The 25,905-nt window shown below is 37.5% G+C and overlaps 1 long non-coding RNA gene across 1 annotated transcript; it reads left to right on the forward strand.

Moving 5' to 3' along the window:
* The first annotated feature begins 265 nt into the window (after window positions 1-265).
* On the forward strand, window positions 266-4,136 carry LOC125269248. Its single transcript, XR_007185062.1, has 3 exons — window positions 266-459; window positions 3,869-3,916; window positions 4,072-4,136. It is a non-coding gene; the product is annotated as an uncharacterized LOC125269248 (long non-coding RNA).
* Window positions 4,137-25,905: the final 21,769 nt, after the last annotated feature.

Genomic DNA, 25,905 nt, shown 5'->3' on the forward strand with positions numbered 1-25,905 from the left:
ATGAATCTCTCTATTGCAAAATAATCTAAATATTGTCTAATAAAGACAAGGCTGTGCTTTCATTGGCATTTTTATTAATATAATGATTTATTAGCTATATTTATGTAGTTCTCTGTGAACAAATGTGACTTGATAACTGGACCTGACAGTAAAAGAACACTGAAATTCACAAAATAACATGATTTTCATGTATGCAAATCTATTGATGTCACTGTTCCAGTGTCTCTGAGTTGCAGGTCATAATCATATGGCTTCATATGTGAACGGATGAATCTCTCTCTCCTCTTGGACTGTGGACTTTCAAGTCAAGATTGTAATAAGAAAATGCTTTTAAAATTTACTACAAATATCTGTTGAAAAGAAAATTCGACTCTATCAGGCTGTCTTTGGGAATTATGTCTCGACAAAAGCAGAATTTGCTGTGGCTGATGATCATCTGTTGTGCTTTACGCCAGATAAGTATGTTGCCACTATAATTGATCACTGCTGTCATCACTTTTGGCAATGAAAAACTAAAACAGATCCTAAAACACTTAAAGGAAAATTCTATCATTTACTCTCCCTCAAGCTGTTCCAAACCTGTATGAATTTCTTTCTTTTGCTGAACACAATATAAGATATTTTGAAGAATATGGGTAACCAAACAGTTGTGGGGCACCACTGACCAAAAAATATACTATGGAAGTCAATGGTGCCCCACAACTGTTCAGAATCACAGAAATAAGCTATTTTCTTTGAATGTGCGAGTGAGACATTAGCTGCTATAGTTACATAACTACAGTGTTGGGGAAAGTACCTTTTAAAAGTAATGTGTATCAATATTGTGCTACTGCCTTAAAAAGTAACTAATTGTTACTTAGTTACATTTACATTATGTTACTTTTGTTTTATTTTATCTCACTTGGGCTGGGCTTGCTTTTTTTGTTTTGTAATAACAACAACAAAAGTTATATCTTTGGCAGATGTAAAGGCCCTTTTCAAACCAAAAGTGAAATAAATAAGCCTCAGGCTGAAACAATGCAAATTGATGTATGTACAGTAGAACAAACCTTTCAAACAAATGCAGCAGAAGAAAGGGATAACACTTCAGCATTAGAAACAAAATATGAATGCTTATCTAAAGTCATTTTTGCTTATTGGTATGGCTGAATTATATCACTGAATGTCAGCAGCAAAGACAGTGGTCAGTAAAATGAGATTAAATACATAAAGGCCCGGTTTCACAGACTAAGCCAGGATTAGGCCTTAGTTCAGTTAGGGCATTTCAATAGCTTTTATAAATGTGCTTTAGCAAAAAAATAAAAAAATAAAACATTACTGGTGTACATCTTGAGACAAAACAATGACAGGGAGTAAAATTTTAGTCTGGGACTAGGGTTAAGCCTTGTCTGTGAAATCAGGGAAAGTATATTTGTGTTATTTAACATTTAATTATTGGATGTTTGCGTAATATTCTGATGTTGCATTTTGAGCATAGAAGAGCAAAATCACTCAATTTTGAGTGGATATCTTTGCCAGAAATCACAAGAACCACAGGATTTACTGTAATCTGGAGACAAGTAAAATGTTAAGTCCCTTAGTAAATTTATATTGATTAGAAATGCAATGATTTGTCACTTGCACTTTCGCAATCCACTTTGTCTCCACATTTAATCTTGCAAAGACTCAAGGTTCTTTCTTTTTCTTTGTAAATAAAGTGCATTTTCACCTGTCAGTGTCGAAAGATTTATAGACAAAGATTATAGATTTATAGATTTTTCTTTACAAGGAGTCATTGGGTTTACATAGTAGTTTAATTAATTTATTAATTTAGTTTATTTAATAATTAATTTAGAATTTGGACACAGAAAATGGCAATAGTTTCTTTTTTACACTCTACTCTGTATGTTGTTTCAATTCGTAACTTTTCTCTTTTTTGTAATGTTACTTGACAGCTGTTTTCCTCGGGCAAAGGATTGATTAGCCAAACAAAGGAATAAGCATAAAAAGTTTGAGAATAATATAGACAAAACAAGGGAAGACTGTCTAAACTTTGTTCATATGTGAAAGACTTGTTCATTTTGTTTAATGAGAATCCCATGAGATTTTGCTGACTAAGTTTTTTTGTCTTTTTTTCTGAAATTATCAGCATACATTTTTTCCATCTTTTGTATGGCACTGGAAATAAATTGATGACTTTATATTAGGGATGCGCCGATACCATTTTTTAAGGACAGAGTACGAGTACCGTTACTTTTTTTCTAGTACTCGCCGACACCGATACCTATACATTTATTAATTTCGCTCTCTCTCTCTCTCTCTCTCTTTTTTTTTTTTTTTGGTGATGTTGCAGTTTTCCAAGCACAACACAGTGAGTGAACTAATGAATGTAGGACAGCTTCTTTATTATTACTCTAATGAAAAAAGTAATAATTTTTATGTGCTTGTCACAAACTTAAAGAACAAAAATTTCACTGTGTCCAATAACCTTCAAAGGGCATAATTACCAATATATAAAACTGTTGTTATATAAAAATAAATTTACAAACAAATTACAAACAATACAACAAATTCTATAAAGATACAAATTAAATAAACTAGTTTTTCAGAGACAGTAGGTCTATTTACCATGTATACATTTATTTAACATATTTATTTAATTAACATTAATGACAAATACAGGCTACGGTCCCTTTAAGACCGAATCCATGGATACTGACACATATCCTGTTTTCACCCAAATGTTTACGTCCACTTAAGCCATAACCGACTGTATTTATGTGAGATACTCCACACGATGGACATTTTTACAACTATGTGTGTATTTGGCCATTCAGGTGCGAGGAGAACCGATCAGCGCGATTCTGCGTATTCCGCCTTCACTAATTGATAACGAATGATTGAAGGCATGCAGTTCGCAATGTGTGTGTTGTCATCATTAATTGTGAAGTATTTCCCACACCCGAGGCTGACATTGTTTCTGCTGCTGCTGCCGGTGTCTCTGTGCATGGACGATTCTGTCAGTTAAGTCACGTGAGGTATCGGTCTTTGGTATCGGGGGTATTTTTACGAGTACGAGTACAAATACATGAGCTTGGTATCGGGCCCGATACAGATACTAGTATCGGTATCGGTGCATCCCTACTTTAAATTATTTGTGATTGTGATCTATAAATTCTGTAGAAATTGCTTTTGGTACAGCATGTCACAGAGGCTGTTTACACAACACGTTTTCAACTAAAAAACGTAAAACTTTTTATGCGTTTTGGACGTTCATTTATATGACAATGGCGTTTGGGTGCTTGAAAACAAACTTTTGGAAATGGGTTTCAAAGTGCAAGGTTTTGAAAACGGCCTCCGTGTAAACAACAAAAACATGAATCTGTGAAAATGATGACGTCATGCACATGCATATTACATGTTCAGTCAATAGTGTTTCATTACTATCTAATGGCCTGCCAGCATGGAAAACTCAAAGGAAAAACTTCTCCATTTTAAGCATATCATTGTCGTGTAAACGACAGTCAGTAGTGATTTTTTTTTTTTTTTGGCCACCCCAATGAAATCACTGGGTCTTACCTGGCCACCACTGAACAAACGTTCTGGCTACGTCCCTGCCAATATGCCAAAGTCAGCTTGAGACTATGGATTTCATTTGGCATCTCTCTCATTTTCACCTGTATAGCTGATAATGAAGAGGCTCTAAAGACACGATCAACATACTCACAAGGCTTGAGCTTGAATAATGACAAATCCAAGAAAGACTTTAGTCAGTAGCTTCTCTTTGTCAAATTGCAACTACTGACAGACTATCCACCATTTATTTATTTCAAGCCTCTAGCATTAATCACTGATGTCCTTGTAACATTCCTTTTTATTATTTCAACAGGTACATCATTAGGAACTCCAGAGTGTTGCCAACTGCCCTCAGAACAATGTAGGATTGAACTTAAATAACTATTATTTATTTGTAATATTTATCTCATTACACATATTCAGGTTACAAACAGTCACACAGATCTTACTTTAAAAATAAGGCAGATGCTGTATGCTTTGATAATTATGTTGAATTGTGTGTTATGTCCTCTTGAGGTTGTCTGAAAATCCCTACTGTCACCTCTGAAGAGATATGTAGGAATGCTGTATATGATGATACATGCAGCGGTAAGTCAGTCATAAAATTCATCAGTTGTTTCAGTTTCCTGTTTCACACCCACCAAACTTTGATTTCAAAATCAAGAAAAATATCATTCAACATATAAATAATCATATTTCTAAGTAAAAATTTAAATAGTAAAAATGTAATCAAGTTAGTCCATTTTCATTCTACATGTTCTCCAGCTCTTGCTCACAATGATTTTGCACCAGCATGTTCTTAGATGTTATCTTTATTATAGTGTTAATAATGTTAATAATGCATATGCGAAATAAGATAAACATGCATCAGGGCTCTAGAGTGTGACCAATTTGGTCGCATATGTGACCTAATTTCTTAATGGTGCGACTAAAAAACAGCCCTCGCGATCTCACCTGAGAACATTCGCCTGTATGGAGAAACTCTCACGATACCATCTGAGAAAGCAAGACATGAGCAATTGATCTCAGATTAATGGATCTGCGACAAACATTACTATAATAAAGAATCGATCTCAGACTAACGGCTCTATTATAAACATTACATATGTTACAAAATAAAACAATGAAACAATTAATTAATTCACTATTTCCCCATTCCATTTTCATCTCTTTTAACCACAAACAATGTTAAAACAAAAGTTACTTTGTATATTGAACAGAACTATGACCGTGTTAACTGTCCAAATGTTAATCACTACTGAATAGTGATGAATATTATGAATACTTAGTGTGATGACAATAGAGTATCCCTTCATTCAGACACAGTGGAAGATCTGATTAGAATCAGTGTAGAGGGGCCATGTCTGGAAGATTTTGATGCTAGAGAGAGTGTGGCCAGCTGGTTTAGCCAATGCCAAAGATCAAGAAGGCCAAACTACAGGAGTTGGCCATCCGAGGGGCATGTGACTGCAATGGAGGATAGTCCATAAGACATTGAGCCATGAGATGTTCAGTTTGAAGCCCTTAAAACACTTAATTTAGATTTTCTTTTTATTTCATTTATCTTGAGATGTTTTAAGTTTAAATTTCAGCTCAGTGAAGCACATTAAGCACCAACACTTTTTCATTAAGTTATCTTTCTTGTAGAATTGTGCTTCAAATAAAGAACTTTATGTTGACCAGATTATTAGTTAATCAGGTACAAGTCAATATTGCCTATATGGACAGCGATTTAAAAAAAAAAAGTGAAACTTGTAAAACTGCAGAGTTAGATGCGATGTGGTCAAAACTTTGGGTGCACCTAAGAAAAAAAGTTAGGCGCATCAGTGCATAAAGTTAGTCTAGAGCCCTGAATGCATGCTGAAATTACAATACATTTATTGGTTTATAAATAACACAATTTCTTAGATCACTTTAATCTTTGAAACTCAATTACACACATATATAACTAAAATCCATCTCTTATTTATCTTTGTTAAAGAGAATGAAGGAAGCAAATACATTCAGCAAATTAATGGGAGTGAACAGATGTGTGTCAACTGCAGTCTGCTTTTTAATGGGAGTAAATGGATGTGTGTCATTTGTGTTGATGAAAGATCAACTACTGTCACACCACTGTCACAGACCACCACTAACAATAAAGCCACCAGTTTCAGACAAAATGAGACAACTAACAATCCAACTACGGGTTTCACACAAAATGAGACAACTAACAATTCATCTACCAGTTTCACACAAAATGAGATAACTAAGGATTCAGCCACCAGTTTCACACAAAATGAGACAACTAACAATCCAGCTACCAGTTTCACAAAAAATGAGACAACTAACAATCCAGCCACCAGTTTCACACAAAATGAGACAACTAACAATCCAGCTACCAGTTTCACACAAAACGAGACAACTAACAATCCAGCTACCAGTTTCACAAAAAATGAGACAACTAACAATCCAGCAACAAGTTTCACAAAAAATGAGACAACTAACAATCCAGTTTCACACAAAATGAGACAACTAACAATCCAGCCACCAGTTTCACACAAAACGAGACAACTAACAATCCAACTACCGGTTTCACACAAAATGAGACAACTAAGGATCCAGCCACCAGTTTCACACAAAATGAGACAACTAACGATCCAGCTAACGGTTTCACACAAAATGAGACAACTAACAATCCAACTACCGGTTTCACCCAAAATGAGACAACTAATAATCCAACTACCGGTTTCACCCAAAATGAGACAACTAAGGATCCAGCCACCAGTTTCACACAAAATGAGACAACTAACAATCCAACTACCGGTTTCACACAAAATGAGACAACTAAGGATCCAGCCACCAGTTTCACACAAAATGAGACAACTAACAATCCAACTACCGGTTTCACCCAAAATGAGACAACTAAGGATCCAGCCACCAGTTTCACACAAAATGAGACAACTAATAATCCAACTACCGGTTTCACCCAAAATGAGACAACTAAGGATCCAGCCAGCAGTTTCACACAAAATGAGACAACTAAGGATCCAGCTACGGGTTTCACACAAAATGAGACAACTAACAATTCATCTACCAGTTTCACACAAATTGAGACAACTAACAATCCAAATACCGGTTTCACACAAAATGAGACAACTAAGGATCCAGCTACCGGTTTCACACAAAATGAGACAACTAAAGATCCAGCCACCAGTTTCAGACAAAATGAGACAACTAACAATCCAGGTACCGGTTTCACACAAAATGAGACAACTAACAATCCAACTACCAGTTTCACACAAAATGAGACAACTAACGATCCAGCCACCAGTTTCAGACAAAATGAGACAACTAACAATCCAACTACCGGTATCACACAAAATGAGACAAATAACAATCCAGCCACAAGTTTCACAAAAATTGAGACAACTAACAATCCAAATACCCGTTTCACACAAATTGAGACAACTAAGGATCCAGCCACCAGTTTCAGACAAAATGAGACAACTACTGGTTTCACACAAAATGAGACAACTAAGGATCCAGCCACCAGTTTCACACAAAATGAGACAACTAACAATCCAGCCACCAGTTTCACACAAAATGAGACAACTAACAATCCAACTACCGGTTTCACCCAAAATGAGACAACTAAGGATCCAGCCACCAGTTTCACAGAAATTGAGACAACTAATAATCCAACTACCGGTTTTACACAAAATGAGACAACTAACAATACAACTACCGGTTTCACACAAAAGGAGACAACTAACAATCCAGCCACCAGTTTCACACAAAAGGAGACAACTAACAATCCAACTACCGGTTTCACCCAAAATGAGACAACTAAGGATCCAGTCACCAGTTTCACACAAAATGAGACAACTAACAATCCAACTACCGGTTTCACCCACAATGAGACAACTAAGGATCCAGCCACCAGTTTCACACAAAATGAGACAACTAACGATCCAGCTAACAGTTTCACACAAAATGAGACAACTAAGGATCCAGCCAGCAGTTTCACACAAAATGAGACAACTAACAATTCAACTACCAGTTTCACACAAAATGAGACAACTAAGGATCCAGCCACCAGTTTCACACAAAATGAGACAACTAACAATCCAACTACCGGTTTCACCCAAAATGAGACAACTAAGGATCCAGCCATTGGTTTCACACAAAATGAGACAACTAACAATCCAACTACCGGTTTCACCCAAAATGAGACAACTAAGGATCCAGCCAGCAGTTTCACACAAAATGAGACAACTAAGGATCCAGCTACGGGTTTCACACAAAATGAGACAACTAACAATTCATCTACCAGTTTCACACAAATTGAGACAACTAACAATCCAACTACCGGTTTCACCCAAAATGACACAACTAAGGATCCAGCCATTGGTTTCACACAAAATGAGACAACTAACAATCCAACTACCGGTTTCACCCAAAATGAGACAACTAAGGATCCAGCCAGCAGTTTCACCCAAAATGAGACAACTAAGGATCCAGCCATTGGTTTCACACAAAATGAGACAACTAACAATCCAACTACCGGTTTCACCCAAAATGAGACAACTAAGGATCCAGCCAGCAGTTTCACACAAAATGAGACAACTAAGGATCCAGCTACCGGTTTCACACAAAATGAGACAACTAAAGATCCAGCCACCAGTTTCAGACAAAATGAGACAACTAACAATCCAGAAACCGGTTTCACACAAAATGAGACAACTAACAATGCAACTACCAGTTTCACACAAAATGAGACAACTAACGATCCAGCCACCAGTTTCACACAAATTGAGACAACTAAGGATCCAGCTACCAGTTTCAGACAAAATGAGACAACTAACAATTCAACTACCAGTTTCACACAAAATGAGACAACTAAGGATCCAGCCACCAGTTTCACACAAAATGAGACAACTAACAATCCAACTACCGGTTTCACCCAAAATGAGACAACTAAGGATCCAGCCATTGGTTTCACACAAAATGAGACAACTAAGGATCCAGCCAGCAGTTTCACACAAAATGAGACAACTAACAATTCAACTACCAGTTTCACACAAAATGAGACAACTAAGGATCCAGCCACCAGTTTCACACAAAATGAGACAACTAACAATCCAACTACCGGTTTCACCCAAAATGAGACAACTAAGGATCCAGCCATTGGTTTCACACAAAATGAGACAACTAACAATCCAACTACCGGTTTCACCCAAAATGAGACAACTAAGGATCCAGCCAGCAGTTTCACACAAAATGAGACAACTAAGGATCCAGCTACGGGTTTCACACAAAATGAGACAACTAACAATCATCTACCAGTTTCACACAAATGAGACAACTAACAATCCAACTACCGGTTTCACCCAAAATGAGACAACTAAGGATCCAGCCATTGGTTTCACACAAAATGAGACAACTAACAATCCAACTACCGGTTTCACCCAAAATGAGACAACTAAGGATCCAGCCAGCAGTTTCACCAAAATGAGACAACTAAGGATCCAGCCAGGTTTCACACAAAATGAGACAACTAACAATCCAACTACCGGTTTCACCCAAAATGAGACAACTAAGGATCCAGCCAGCAGTTTCACACAAAATGAGACAACTAAGGATCCAGCTACCGGTTTCACACAAAATGAGACAACTAAAGATCCAGCCACCAGTTTCAGACAAAATGAGACAACTAACAATCCAGAAACCGGTTTCACACAAAAAGAGACAACTAACAATGCAACTACCAGTTTCACACAAAATGAGACAACTAACGATCCAGCCACCAGTTTCACACAAATTGAGACAACTAAGGATCCAGCTACCAGTTTCAGACAAAATGAGACAACTAACAATTCAACTACCAGTTTCACACAAAATGAGACAACTAAGGATCCAGCCACCAGTTTCACACAAAATGAGACAACTAACAATCCAACTACCGGTTTCACCCAAAATGAGACAACTAAGGATCCAGCCATTGGTTTCACACAAAATGAGACAACTAACAATCCAACTACCGGTTTCACCCAAAATGAGACAACTAAGGATCCAGCCAGCAGTTTCACACAAAATGAGACAACAAAGGATCCAGCTACGGGTTTCACACAAAATGAGACAACTAACAATTCATCTACCAGTTTCACACAAATTGAGACAACTAACAATCCAACTACCGGTTTCACCCAAAATGAGACAACTAAGGATCCAGCCATTGGTTTCACACAAAATGAGACAACTAACAATCCAACTACCGGTTTCACCCAAAATGAGACAACTAAGGATCCAGCCAGCAGTTTCACCCAAAATGAGACAACTAAGGATCCAGCCATTGGTTTCACACAAAATGAGACAACTAACAATCCAACTACCGGTTTCACCCAAAATGAGACAACTAAGGATCCAGCCAGCAGTTTCACACAAAATGAGACAACTAAGGATCCAGCTACCGGTTTCACACAAAATGAGACAACTAAAGATCCAGCCACCAGTTTCAGACAAAATGAGACAACTAACAATCCAGAAACCGGTTTCACACAAAATGAGACAACTAACAATGCAACTACCAGTTTCACACAAAATGAGACAACTAACGATCCAGCCACCAGTTTCACACAAATTGAGACAACTAAGGATCCAGCTACCAGTTTCAGACAAAATGAGACAACTACTGGTTTCACACAAAATGAGACAACTAAGGATCCAGCCACCAGTTTCACACAAAATGAGACGACTAACAATCCAGCCACCAGTTTCACACAAAATGAGACAACTAACAATCCAACTACCGGTTTCACCCAAAATGAGACAACTAAGGATCCAGCCACCAGTTTCACAGAAATTGAGACAACTAATAATCCAACTACCGGTTTTACACAAAATGAGACAACTAACAATACAACTACCGGTTTCACACAAAAGGAGACAACTAACAATCCAGCCACCAGTTTCACACAAAACGAGACAACTAACAATCCAACTACCGGTTTCACACAAAATGAGACAACTAAGGATCCAGTCACCAGATTCACACAAAATGAGACAACTAACAATCCAACTACCGGTTTCACCCACAATGAGACAACTAAGGATCCAGCCACCAGTTTCACACAAAATGAGACAACTAACGATCCAGCTAACAGTTTCACACAAAATGAGACAACTAAGGATCCAGCCACCAGTTTCACACAAAATGAGACAACTAACGATCCAACTACCGGTTTCACCCAAAATGAGACAACTAAGGATCCAGCCACCAGTTTCACACAAAATGAGACAACTAACGATCCAGCTAACAGTTTCACACAAAATGAGACAACTAAGGATCCAGCCAGCAGTTTCACACAAAATGAGACAACTAACAATCCAACTACCGGTTTCACACAAAATGAGACAACTAACAATCCAACTACCGGTTTCACCCAAAATGAGACAACTAAGGATCCAGCCACCAGTTTCACACAAAATGAGACAACTAAGGATCCAACTACCGGTTTCACACAAAATGAGACAACTAACAATTCAGCCACCAGTTTCACACAAAATGAGACAACTAAGGATCCAGCCAGCAGTTTCACACAAAATGAGACAACTAAGGATCCAGCTACGGGTTTCACACAAAATGAGACAACTAACAATTCAGCCACCAGTTTCACACAAAATGAGACAATTAACAATCCAACTACCGGTTTCACACAAAATGAGACAACTAACAATCCAGCCACCAGTTTCACACAAAATGAGACAACTAACGATTCAGCTAACAGTTTCACACAAAATGAGACAACTAAGGATCCAGCCAGCAGTTTCACACAAAATGAGACAACTAACAATCCAACTACCGGTTTCACACAAAATGAGACAACTAAGGATCCAGCCAGCAGTTTCACACAAAATGAGACAACTAACAATCCAACTACCGGTTTCACACAAAATGAGACAACTAACAATCCAGCCACCAGTTTCACACAAAATGAGACAACTAATAATTCAGCTAACAGTTTCACACAAAATGAGACAACTAAGGATCCAGCCAGCAGTTTCACACAAAATGAGACAACTAAGGATCCAGCCACCAGTTTCAGAAAAAATGAAACAACTAAGGATCCAGCCACCAGTTTCACACAAAATGAGACAACTAACAATCCAACTACCGGTTTCACACAAAATGAGACAACTAAGGATCCAGCCACCAGTTTCACACAAAATGAAACAACTAACAATCCAACTGTCGGTTTCACCCAAAATGAGACAACTAAGGATCCAGACACCAGTTTCACACAAAATGAGACAACTAACAATCGAACTACCGGTTTCACACAAAATGAGACAACTAACAATCGAACTACCGGTTTCACACAAAATGAGACAACTAAGGCTCCAGCCACCAGTTTCACACAAAATGAGACAATTAACAATCCAAATACCGGTTTCACACAAAATGAGACAACTAACATTCCATCCACTAGTTTCACACAAAATGAGACAACTAACAATCGAACTACCGGTTTCACACAAAATGAGACAACTAAGGCTCCAGCCACCAGTTTCACACAAAATGAGACAATTAACAATCCAAATACCGGTTTCACACAAAATGAGACAACTAACATTCCATCCACTAGTTTCACACAAAATGAGACAACTAACAATCCAACTACCGGTTTCACACAAAATGAGACAACTAAGGCTCCAGCCACCAGTTTCACACAAAATGAGACAATTAACAATCCAAATACCGGTTTCACACAAAATGAGACAACTAACATTCCATCCACTAGTTTCACACAAAATGAGACAACTAACAATCCAGCCACCAGTTTCACACAAAATGAGACAACTAACAATCCAGCTACCAGTTTCACACAAAATGAGACAACTAACAATCCAACTACCGGTTTCACACAAAATGAGACAACTAAGGATCCAGCCACCAGTTTCACACAAAATGAGACAACTAAGGATCCAGCCACCAGTTTCAGACAAAATGAAACAACTAACAGTCCAGCTACCAGTTTCACAAAAAATGAGACAACTAACAATCCAGCCACCAGTTTCACACAAAATGAGACAATTAACAATCCAAATACCGGTTTAACACAAAATGAGACAACTAACAATCCAGCCACTAGTTTCAGACAAAATGAGACAACTAAGGCTCCAGCCACCAGTTTCACACAAAATGAGACAACTAACAATCCAGCCACTAGTTTCACTCAAAATGAGACAACTAACAATCCAATTATCAGTTTCACACAAAATGAGACAACTAAGGATCCAGACACCAGTTTCACACAAAATGAGACAACAAACAATCCAGCCACCAGTTTCACACAAAATGAGACAACTAACAATCCAACTACCGGTTTCACACAAAATAAGACAACTAAGGCTCCAGCCACCAGTTTCACACAAAATGAGACAACAAACAATCCAGCCACCAGTTTCACACAAAATGAGACAACTAACAATCCAAATACCGGTTTCACACAAAATGAGACAACTAACAATCCAGCTACCAGTTTCACCCAAAATGAGACAACTAAGGATCCAGACACCAGTTTCACACAAAATGAGACAATTAACAATCCAACTACCGGTTTCACACAAAATGAGACAACTAACGATCCAGCAACCAGTTTCACACAAAATGAGACAACTAACAATCCAGCTACCAGTTTCACACAAAATGAGATAACTAACAATCGACGCACCAGTTTCACACAAAATGAGACAACTAACGATCCAGCCACCAGTTTCACACAAAATGAGACAACTAACAATCCAGCTACCAGTTTCACACAAAATAAGATAACTAACAATCGAGGCACTAGTTTCACACAAAATGAGACAGCTAACAATCCAGCTACCAGTTTCACACAAAATGAGATAACTAACAATCGACGCACCAGTTTCACACAAAATGAGACAACTAACGATCCAGCCACCAGTTTCACACAAAATGAGACAACTAACAATCCAGCTACCAGTTTCACACAAAATAAGATAACTAACAATCGAGGCACCAGTTTCACACAAAATGAGACAACTAACAATCCAGCTACCAGTTTCACACAAAATGAGATAACTAACAATCGACGCACCAGTTTCACACAAAATGAGACAACTAACGATCCAGCCACCAGTTTCACACAAAATGAGACAACTAACAATCCAGCTACCAGTTTCACAAAAAATGAGACAACTAACGATCCAGCCACCAGTTTCACACAAAATGAGACAACTAACGATCCAGCCACCAGTTTCACACAAAATGAGACAACTAACAATCCAACTACCAGTTTCACACAAAATGAGACAACTAAGGATCCAGCCACCAGTTTCAGACAAAATGAAACAACTAAGAATCCAACTACCGGTTTCACACAAAATGAGACAACTAACAGTCCAGCTACCAGTTTCACAAAAAATGAGACAACTAACAATCCAGCCACCAGTTTCACACAAAATGAGACAATTAACAATCCAAATACCGGTTTCACACAAAATGAGACAGCTAACAATCCAGCCACTAGTTTCAGACAAAATGAGACAACTAAGGCTCCAGCCACCAGTTTCACACAAAATGAGACAACTAACAATCCAACTACCAGTTTCACACAAAATGAGACAACTAAGGATCCAGCCACCAGTTTCAGACAAAATGAAACAACTAAGAATCCAACTACCGGTTTCACACAAAATGAGACAACTAACAGTCCAGCTACCAGTTTCACAAAAAATGAGACAACTAACAATCCAGCCACCAGTTTCACACAAAATGAGACAATTAACAATCAAAATACCGGTTTCACACAAAATGAGACAGCTAACAATCCAGCCACTAGTTTCAGACAAAATGAGACAACTAAGGCTCCAGCCACCAGTTTCAGACAAAATGAGACAACTAACAATCCAGCCACTAGTTTCACACAAAATGAGACAACTAACGATCCAACTACCAGTTTCACAAAAAATGAGACAACTAAGGCTCCAGCCACCAGTTTCACACAAAATGAGACAACTAACAATCCAGCCACCAGTTTCACACAAAATGAGACAACTAACAATCCAGCCACTAGTTTCACTCAAAATGAGACAACTAACAATCCAACTACCGGTTTCACACAAAATGAGACAACTAACAATCCAGCCACTAGTTTCACACAAAATGAGACAACTAACGATCCAACTACCAGTTTCACAAAAAATGAGACAACTAAGGCTCCAGCCACCAGTTTCACACAAAATGAGACAACTAACAATCCAGCCACCAGTTTCACACAAAATGAGACAACTAACAATCCAGCCACCAGTTTCACACAAAATGAGACAACTAACGATCCAGCTACCAGTTTCACACAACATGAGAGAAGTAACGATCCAGCTACCAGTTTCAGACAAAGTGAGACAACTAACAATCCAGCTACCAGTTTCACACAAAATGAGACAACTTACAAATCCACTACCATTCTTCGAACATCTGAGATAATTTACAATCTAACTGCAGATGATTTAAAAGACAAGGGTGGATTTATTAATCCCTCAATAGCATCGTAAGTGTGTGGTTACCAGTGAATTTTAAAATGATATCTCTATTACTGAATACAGAGTGATTATTCAATTTTGCAGAGACGCTTTGGACAATCTTGAGTCTGTAATGGAGCAAATGGAAAAAAACAATAAAAGCAACACACGGATTGTCATGGGGGATGTTATTGGTCTTCTTCACATACAAGCCAATAACACAGAAACCAAAGACATGTGTTACTCTTCAGATCCAAAAAGGATAGACGTAAGTCTGAACATTAAAACATGGTATGATTCTTCCTTTATTATGATAATTCTTCTTTTTTTCAGTTTGCTGACTGTCAAAGTGACCTGAAGACAGACATTCCCTGGTCTGTAAAGATTCCCAGTGAGGCCTTTAATAAATCAAGACTGGAAAACAATGGCAGGGCATTACTTGGAGTTCTACGGTTCAAAAACATGGGAAAGGTACTCAAAATTAAAAAAATTAAATAAAATAAAACTGAAAAGAGTTAAAAAATTCTATTTTTGTGTTCTAGTGAAAATATAACAGCATAAGAGACATTTTCTTTTAACTTTTTTTTTGTTTCTTTTATCTATTGTATTATACACATGTGTTTTTATTTGATTTGCTCTATTTCTTATTTAGGATGAAACTAAAAATTACTTGGTTTTGAACAATGAGGTTTATGGAATAACGATGGGCGCTAACATCTCCAACCTTACTAACAATATAGAAATGGTCTTTAAACAGAAAAATCTGGTAATGAAGGTTTTGTTGTGAATCTTATTTTGTTATAATAATCAGACACTGTGAAAGCAAAATAAAAATCAAACATGTTCTTACAGGTCGGTGAGGCGTCCTGCAGTTCTTGGGATGGAAAAGGTAAAGTCACTTATGGCTGTATTGATTAGTTCCCATCAAGTTATTTTACACAATTAATTTCATTCGTCACTCTCTTTTCATCAAAGGAAATCTTACATGGACGACGTCTGGCTGTAAGACAGAAAAAGTCGACAATAACACCATAAAGTGCTCGTGTTCACATCTGACGTTCTTTGCAGTGCTGATGGTGAGAAGCTTCTCAGAGTTTCATTAAAGACCCCATGAAATCAATATCAGAGTCTTTTAGCTAGAAAACTTGTAAAAGATGACTAAGGGTGTACTCACACTAGGCACGGTTGCCTTGAACCGAACCCAAGTGTGATTGTCCCACCTCTTCCAAGTGTAAACGAACCATGCCAGGGCACGGAACGGAGCACTCACGCTTGTCAAACGAACTGGGCTTTGAGGGTCAAACACACTCGGGCACGGTTCAGAGCCCCTAGTGTAAGTACACCTTAAATAAATTAAATAAATAATAGGCATTAAAAATTGATCAGAGGCCATAAAGATCAGGGACCATATTCACAAAACATTTTATTTCACCACTAAGAGTTCTTCTAAATAGCAGTAAAAGTTTATAGCTAAGGGTTTTTTTTCTTAAAACCTATTCACAAAGCTACTGAGACCAACTTTTACTAAGGAATAGAGAGAAGTCTTCAGCTAAGAGAAAGGTCGGGGTTGACCTTGTTGCTATGGATGATGTCAGCACGCTTATTAACTATGCACACAGTGATTGGCTGATGGTGGAGGGGTTACATGTCTGCATCTCAAGAGATTGCAGAATTCAAGTGACAAATTGATCAGCTCAAGAGGAGGCATAAATATACACAGCCTACACACCTAGTTACACAGTTTTCCGCATTCCTCAGCCACTCCGACTCCTCACTCTCGGCTGGTTCCTATTCTCAGGATAAGGGGGAGTGCTTTTGGTTTGGGCTAATTCCGAGCTCAGAGCCTCCCCCCGGATTGCACACCAAATACTCTTATTTTACTTGTGTAATCTATTCCATCATTTCAAAGTGTGAACTCTTGACAGCTGCCACAGATAATTGGACATTATTTTCTTATTTTTTATTTTTTATTTTCAAAGGTTTATTTTTGGCATTTTTTGCCTTTTTATTATGATAGGACAGTGAGTACACAGGAACAAAAGTGGGAGAGAGAAAGGGGGGACGGGATCGGGAAAGGTCCACAAGCTGCCCTTTCAAGGCCGATGATAGGACATTATATTCAACTTGACCGCAACGTTTTACTCTTCATCATTCAATACATTTTGCCTGTACATAAATGAACCTTTATGTTTTGTTATCGCTGATTAAAATCTATAAATAAAAATATTTATTGCATTTATGAAGAAAAGACTTAGCACCCACGGCTCTATCACCTATTGCCTCAGTAACGTACAGTGTTTTTGGGTGGATTGCCGGCAACATCCATTTTAGGATTGTTTGTAATTTGGTTTTAGTGACTTAGAAGTCCTTTTGACTACCCATAACATTTTTAGGAGCTGGTTTTAGTGATAAAATGCTTTGTAAAATTATATTAGAGCAAAAATTTAGGAGTCCTAAATTTAGGACTGACATACCCATTATTTTTAAGATTTTCTCCTAAATCTGCAAGTTAGGAGCTACTTTTAGCCTTAAGATGTTTTGTGAATATGGCCCCAGATTCTTGCTAAGAAACAACATGGTTTTAAATATAATCCAACTAAGCTGTGTTTCTGTTTCTCTGATCTCTCAGTCTCCCCAAGATGTAAAAGAAAACATCACAGATTATGTGGAATCATTGAGCTTCATCACTTCTATCGGCTGCGGCATCTCCATGTTTTTTCTGTCCGTCGCTCTGTTCATGCATTTCCTGTTACGGTAGAGTATCTTAAAATATAACAGTTACTTTGACCAATTGCATTTGTTCATCTTTTGGATTAAAGCGTCTGCTAAATGCGTAAATACATGTTACAAATACAGGTTGTTTTTATATTTGAACAGGAAAACCAAATCAAATCAGGCCACGAAGATCTTGATGAACATGTTTGTAGCTTTTTTCTCCTGGATTTATCCTTTTTGTCAAACGAGAGCGTGGCCAACACAGGAGACAAGGCTGCGTGTGTCTTCATAGCGCTGCTCATGCATTACTCCATGCTGACTACATTCACCTGGTTCTTCATTCAAGCTCTTCATATGTACTTATGGCTCATCAGACAGAACGTCACCATCACAAACTACATGAGGAAGATCACCGTGTTCGGCTGGAGTGAGTTATATGAACAAAACAGCCTGCTATAGTGTTCCTTTAAAGGATTAGTTCACCTAAAAAAGAAAAATTATCCCATGATTTACTCACCCTCAAGCCATTCTAAGTGTATATGACCTGATGAACCCAATCTGATAAATACTAATAAATATCCTGAAGCATCCGAGCTTTATAATCGCAGTGAATGGGACCAATGAGTATGAGCTGAAGAAAGAGCTTCCATCCACATCCATCCATCATAAACATACTCCACATGTTTATGGTTAATTATGGTTAATAAAGGCCTTCTGAAGCAAAAGATATGTTTTAAAAAAATCCATATTTAACAAGTTATGAATTAAATATCTAGCTTCCACCAGACCGCCTACCGTATTCAAGTTACGAAGTCAGTTACACTTGCAAGTTGAATAGGGAAGGTGTAGGACATAGCATAAGCATTTTGAACTGCGAGAGTTTTACACTTTCTTCATAAGTAGAATATGGAAGGCGGTCTGGCGGAAACTAGATATTTTACTTCATAACTTGTTAAATTTTGATTTTTTCTAAATGTGTAAATTTAGTTTTTTTATATTTTATTTTAGTTTTAGTTATTTGTTGCCTTGGTAACTAGTTGAAACAAAAGAAGTATGTTTTTTATGTTATGTTCAGTTAACGTTTATTTATTTACAGTCACAATTTGTTTTAATGTATTGATTTTAGTTAACAGCAAATGCTTACATTGGCATTTGATTACTACATTTGGTCATGTGAACATGATTTTTGAAAAACCGTATTAATTTTTTATTTATTTTTAAATCTCCACATGGCACGGTTGACTGCTACTCGTGAAAACGAGCTGCGGCAAAAAAAAAAAAAAAAAAAAAAGCATTCTGGTTGAGTACCATCTGTATAATAACCCTGGTCTCTGTGTGTTTTCAGCATTTCCGGCTCCTATAGTCATAGCTGTTGTTTCTGTAGGAGGATATAAAACAGTGATTATAAACACAACGTCTGGAAAAACTACACAAATGTAAGTTGCTCTGATGTCACAAACGCATGAATTAAAGAGGACCCGTTCTGCTTTTTTCCATGTTAATCTTTCTTTAGTGCGTAATGTTGCTGTTTGAGCATGAAAAAGCTCTGCAAAGTTCCAAAGTCCCTCCAGTAGGAATTATTCTCTATATTTATATGTTTCTGTACATCAGTATCACTGTTTCTGAACTCCCTGAAACGCCTCCATTGTAGTCTGGAGATTTCTTAAAGTTTCATGTCAACATTGTCTGTTTTATTCTAATTATAGGTGCTGGATTACAGATCCTTTAATTCACTACATGGTGAACATTGGCTACTACGCTTTAGTTTTCTTCTTCACGACAGGAATCTTCATCATGATCGTCACTAGGATTGTCCAAGCCCGACACATAAAAGCAGCTGATGGCAAGAGAAAGACGTTCAGAAAGCAGCTCATGATGGTGTTGAGTTTGTTCCTGCTCTTCGGCCTGACGTGGGCTGTGGCGTTCTTCAGTTATGGAGCGATGCTCATTCCCTCATATTACATCTTCACTGTGCTGAACTCATTTCAGGGTGAGAAACAATCACACGAGTCCTACATGGATGATTGCGTGCGATGCAAACTTTTGGTTATGTTTTTCCTACAGATTTTAGTCAATTTTGGAATTAATTCATTAGTGAATTTTTAAATTTGACATATATGTGTAAATATATATATATATATATATATATATATATATATATATATATATATATATATATATATATATATATATATATATATATATATATATATATATATATATATATATACACACACACACACATATAATTTTAAAAAATTAATACAAAAATATATAATGTTAAAAAATTAATAAAAAAATACGTTTATTAAAAAAATTAGACAAATGAATAGATGTCTTGAATGTATTTGAATTACATTAAATATGTTCCTCTTACATTTGTTTGTTTGTTTGTTTTTTCCCAGGGTTTTTCCTCTTTCTGTATTACTACCACATTCACAATGATGTTGCGGGAAGTTTCTCTGATGATCCAGAAAGCTCCAGCTTCACCACAACCATCACTCAGACCAGTTTTACAGCTTGTTAAAATGACTTACAATTTCTGAAACTATTTCTTTTCTCTAAACTCTACACACAAAACACACACATAACATGCACAAAACATCACACATCTCTGGTAAAAGCAAACACTAAAAATGGTGTTTTTGTATAGTAACTCTACACACAAATCATCTAATGATTAGCCATGAAGACGCCAATTTATTTCTTTTTTTGAAACATACGTTTTGATTGAACAAATAAGGTATCAGTGTTTCACACATGACTGTTGGGTGTAGGTAGTCAGGAAATGATTATGGCATTTAAATGGCAAATCCCAAATGAATCACAAGAGTTGTTAGTTCTGAGTGATGTGTCTAATGTAGAGAACTGTGAGTATAGTTTTGGAAAAAGTTTGTTTTACACTTGTAAAGCAGTGAATGATTTCACTGAGTACCACTTTTAGCCAGTAAGCAATTTAAAAAAAAAAAAAAAAAAAAACTGTAATGCTGTGGAAAATATTTATAATCTAAGCATAATTAAGACAGATTGGTTCCTTTGACTTTCTAAGACTGATTTGAACAGTTGTTGTTTAAAGGGAAACTGAAAATCAAATTTTCACCAAAACCAAATGTCACTTTTGAATGAGTGAGAACTGTTTAAAATTATGTATGTACATTAAATTATGACCTTAAAAAGGGCCAACTTTACTGAAATCACTCAAAATAAAAGACAAATATCAGTGATGATCATTACTGGAACTGTCTGTTACTGTGAGAGGATTGAATATTAGTGATGTTAGATTTATTAAGTGTTATAATCATCCTGATGTCCTGTATGTTTGAGCGTATGGATGATAGACAGACACAAACAATAATGAACCTCTTTTAGAAAACAAATTTGCGTCTTCAGGATGAAAATAAATTCACACGCCTGTGGATTGAGATATTTGCTTAATCATGCACATGGATGTGGAACATATTTGGTTACTGAAAATGCAAGACACTGAAAAAAATGAAATTCACAGTTAAAGCCCAAATAACATGATTTGCATGTCTGCAAATGAAACGTATGTCAGTGTTTCCATGTCTCTGAGCTGTGGTTCATAATCACACAGCTTCATATGTGAACGGATGAAACTCTCTCTCTTCTCTTGGACTGGGGACTTTCATCTCAAGAATGTAATAAGAAAATGCTTCAAGACTTCCAACCAATATCTGTTGAAAAGAAAATTCAGGGTGTTTTTGGGAATTATGTCTCGACAAAAGCAGAATTTTCTGTGGCTGATGATCGTCTGTTGTGCTTCACACCAGATAAGTATGTTGATTTCAACTATAAATTGCATTTATCAGCTTCAAAAGAAAGTCTATAATGCAGATGAATATGTTGTTTGGTGAGCGAAAACAAACATTTGAAAAAGTAAATAAACAAATATTCTTTTTTCTGATTTATTTTAAAGAAACAACATTATGACTGTAAAAGTGTGCATTTAATTTTTGGCATCTATAATAGAGTTTTACAATATTATGTCATATATCGTCACGTTCAGTTTTAGTTTTATTTTCAGTTTCATGGACTAATGATTTTCATGGATTAGTTTTATTTCCTATGTAATAACTTTTACTGAAACCATCTGTTATAATAGCTTTTTAATGTTATCCTCATGCAGGCTGCTCAAAAATAATACTAGTTGGTGACAATTTGACAGATGCATGTTTCTGGGACTCGAGTAAAACAGGTAGATGTGAAATATACACTGATAATATGACTTTAGGAACACTGTATATTTATCATCTGAATGTTATGGTGACGACTGACAGATCAAGTTACAAACTCATTGAGGTCTTTCATTCCAGATATCAATCTGACATGTCCATCAGCTTGTGGTACAGAAATAAAGAATGTTTACACAATGAATGTCAAAATGAACACGTCTTTTCTAGGTAAAAACATGTATATTTTATTTATTTTATATATTTTATTTTATTTTATTTTAACTGTTCTTGAGATCTAAACTTTTTAGAAATATTTTTTTTATTATTATTTTAAAATGTTCTCTCTGGTTTCCAGGACACTGTGAAACAGACAGTTTCAACATAACAAATTATGGGGGGGAAATATGAAGTAAGAATGAATGACACAGATGAAGACATAGAACTGTAGTTTTTGCCAAATTTATCAAAATGTCAGCTATCAAAGGTCCCAAATCCAGGTATGTCTTGTCCTAAGTTTAATGAAGTTTTAACAAACACAACTCATTAGTAGAAAGGTATTTTTAGTGTAAGATAAGAACTGTAAAGTGTTTGAGTTTGGAAGAGCAGATTATGGTAAAACCACAGACAAGCGGTCGGTGAACGTCTGTTTAAAGACTCCTCTCCGTCTGTTCATTTCTGGATGAGGTCGTTTACTATCCTCGTCTGGCGACCATGATCGCTGTCTCATAAGCATAAGCATGCTGAGACGGCGTTCGTGGATGGTTCAAGTTCTCGCATGAGAACATGACCACATTGGCACTCTGGTCGTGTCTCACCTTTCTCATAAGGGCTTAAGCCACTCTGCTGTTGATGCACAGCTGCAGGTACTTTGGGAGACTGAGGATTACAGTAGGAACTAATCCACTGGGAAAATCTCCCGTGCCTTTCTTCCCGGAAGTGCATGAAGAACTTTAGCAGTATGGAAGCATTAGTACTAGTATGGAAGGCCAAACATGCCAAAATCTGCTTCAAAAGTGTTTCCTCTCTCACTACTCTTGATGGTGGGGCGGTCAGGGGGTTTGTGGGGATTCCCCAGGTGGAGTGTGCAGTTGCTGTGCATGCCTGCAAAATACTGCCACCTGGTGGAGTCATCCGCAACTCCCGTCCAGCACCTGTAAGACAACAGCAACTCTGGCTGCTAAGGTTTACAGTGCTGCTGGACAGGCCGTCTCTACCCTGCATGGCCACCCTGCAAGTCTACCAAGCCAAAGCACTAACAATGCACTAGGGTAGTTCTGAGCCGGGAAAGGTGCAGGAACTGTGCACAGTGATGAAAGTCACAGTGCAGGCACTCTGCCAGACAATATCCAAATTGGTGGACCATAAGCACACCTGGCTAAACCTTGCAGAGGTGCGAGATGTCGACAAAGTGCATTTTCTTGATGCTCCCATCTCACAAGGTGGCCTTTTCAGCAACATTGTCGAGGACTGTGCCCAGCAGTTCTCGGCAGTCCAGAAGCAAGCTGAAGCAATCAAAAGCCTGCCCTGATAGGCTACCAGACTGTTGTGAGCTGCCCCTCAGACTGCTCATTGTCAAGGGTGTCCATCCCCAGTGGTAAAATAAAAGCTCCAGCGTGGCCAGCTCAGCCACAACATCAAGCCCCCCAAAGGAAGACGATGATGCTTGTCTCAGCCACTGCTAAATTCTCTAAACCAGTGGTCAGCAGCAGGCGGCCCAGAGATAATATCTGGCCTGTGCCCGCAGCCACATTATTTTGATAGCAGCTGGTTCTGAATTAGATCTTCGTCTCGTGGTGCCGTACTACACCAGACGTGACTTTTTTCCGTGTCAAATCGCAACAGCTAAAAGCTGTCTAAAATGATGCCCATTATGATAAAACAATCCACTTTAACATATCGTAAACTCATGTGTGCAGTCTGCTGTAACATCCAGCTCAACAAGACCAGCGGGAAGGCATTTAAAGCACACTTCTCTACAAAAAGAGTCACCTGTCTTGATGCATACATTTTTTGAAGTTACTGTACTCTGCCTTTGTATCAGGGGTGGCGTTTACGTATGGCAGTTGTCATACCCAGGCATTTAGACAAAACAAGGGAAATAAATAGCTCATGATGCTGCTCATTAGTTCTGTTGCTTGAGTTGGCTTTTGGCAGAAATTGCAGCTTTGAAAAGCAAATTTAAACACCTAACACTGTGTCCTAACCAGATGTGATACGATAAACTAGACTCAACCCGAGACGGGACAACACCCCCCCCCCCACCCCACCCCACCCCACCCCACCCCACCCCACCCCACCCACCCCACTCCACCCCACTCCACCCCACTTTATTTAAATTTTTCCATATTAACAAAATACTACATACAATTGCAAAACATATACATATATACAAGACAATATCAATCAGATCAAAAATCACAGCTAATCAGAAGAGCCTGTGGGTGGGCGCTCTCTGTAAGCACACTGCATTCCCAACAAAATGGATAAGTACATTATCAAATTCTTAAATCTTACACCATTTTAACATGATTAAAAATACATACCGAGTGACTGAAACAATCTATTTTTATATAATAGAATACACTTGTTTGTTCACCTTAACTTGACATTTTGAACACTGTGGTTTCTTTAATTTATGTTCAAGATCTGAGGTGAATTAACCACTCCATTGTAGCTTTCAGTAGGCAATGTCTATAAAGGTCATGAAAAATTATATTCGAACTCACATTAAATTATTTTTACATTAAATAGAGCACATAATCAGCACCTTAGATTATCATTGTCATACTTTGTATGTTGTCATGTTTGAGAGCAAGGGAGCCCCCGGTGGATCAGGGCCTTACGTAAATTGTGTACTTTGCATTTAGAGGACCGTCACTGATGAACAATACATGTAAAAGTTTATAAATTAACAACACTTTATACTGGATCACTTTAATCTTTAATATTTTTTATTTCTTTGTGTTAAAGGGAAAGAAGGAAGCAAATACATTCTGCATTTTAACGAGAGTGAATGGATGTTTGTCATCTGTATTGAAAGATCAACCACTGTAAAACCACTGTCAAACACCACCACTAACGATCCAGCTACCAGTTTCAAACCATCTGAGACAACTAACGATCCAAATACCAGTTTCAAACCATCTGTGACAACTAACGATCCAGCTACCAGTTTCAAACCACCTGTGACAACTAACGATCCAACTACCAGTTTCAAACCACCTGTGACAACTAACGATCCAACTACCAGTTTCAAACCATCTGAGACAACTAACGATCCAACTACCAGTTTCAAACCATCTGAGACAACTAACGATCCAGCTACCAGTTTCAAACCACCTGTGACAACTAACGATCCAACTACCAGTTTCAAACCATCTGAGACAACTAACGATCCAACTACCAGTTTCAAACCATCTGAGACAACTAACGATCCAAATACCAGTTTCAAACCATCTGTGAGAACTAACGATCCAGCTACCAGTTTCAAACCACCTGTGACAACTAACGATCCAACTACCAGTTTCAAACCATCTGAGACAACTAACGATCCAAATACCAGTTTCAAACCATCTGAGACAACTAACGATCCAAATACCAGTTTCAAACCATCTGTGAGAACTAACGATCCAGCTACCAGTTTCAAACCACCTGTGACAACTAACGATCCAACTACCAGTTTCAAACCATCTGAGACAACTAACGATCCAAATACCAGTTTCAAACCATCTGAGACAACTAACGATCCAACTACCAGTTTCACACCATCTGACACAACTAACGATCCAAATACCAGTTTCAAACCATCTGAGACAACTAACGATCCAACTACCAGTTTCAAACCATCTGAGACAACTAACGATCCAAATACCAGTTTCAAACCATCTGACACAACTAACGATCCAAATACCAG

Source organism: Megalobrama amblycephala, linkage group LG5 (genome assembly GCF_018812025.1).
Source record: "Megalobrama amblycephala isolate DHTTF-2021 linkage group LG5, ASM1881202v1, whole genome shotgun sequence".
NCBI classification, from domain to species: domain Eukaryota; kingdom Metazoa; phylum Chordata; class Actinopteri; order Cypriniformes; family Xenocyprididae; genus Megalobrama; species Megalobrama amblycephala.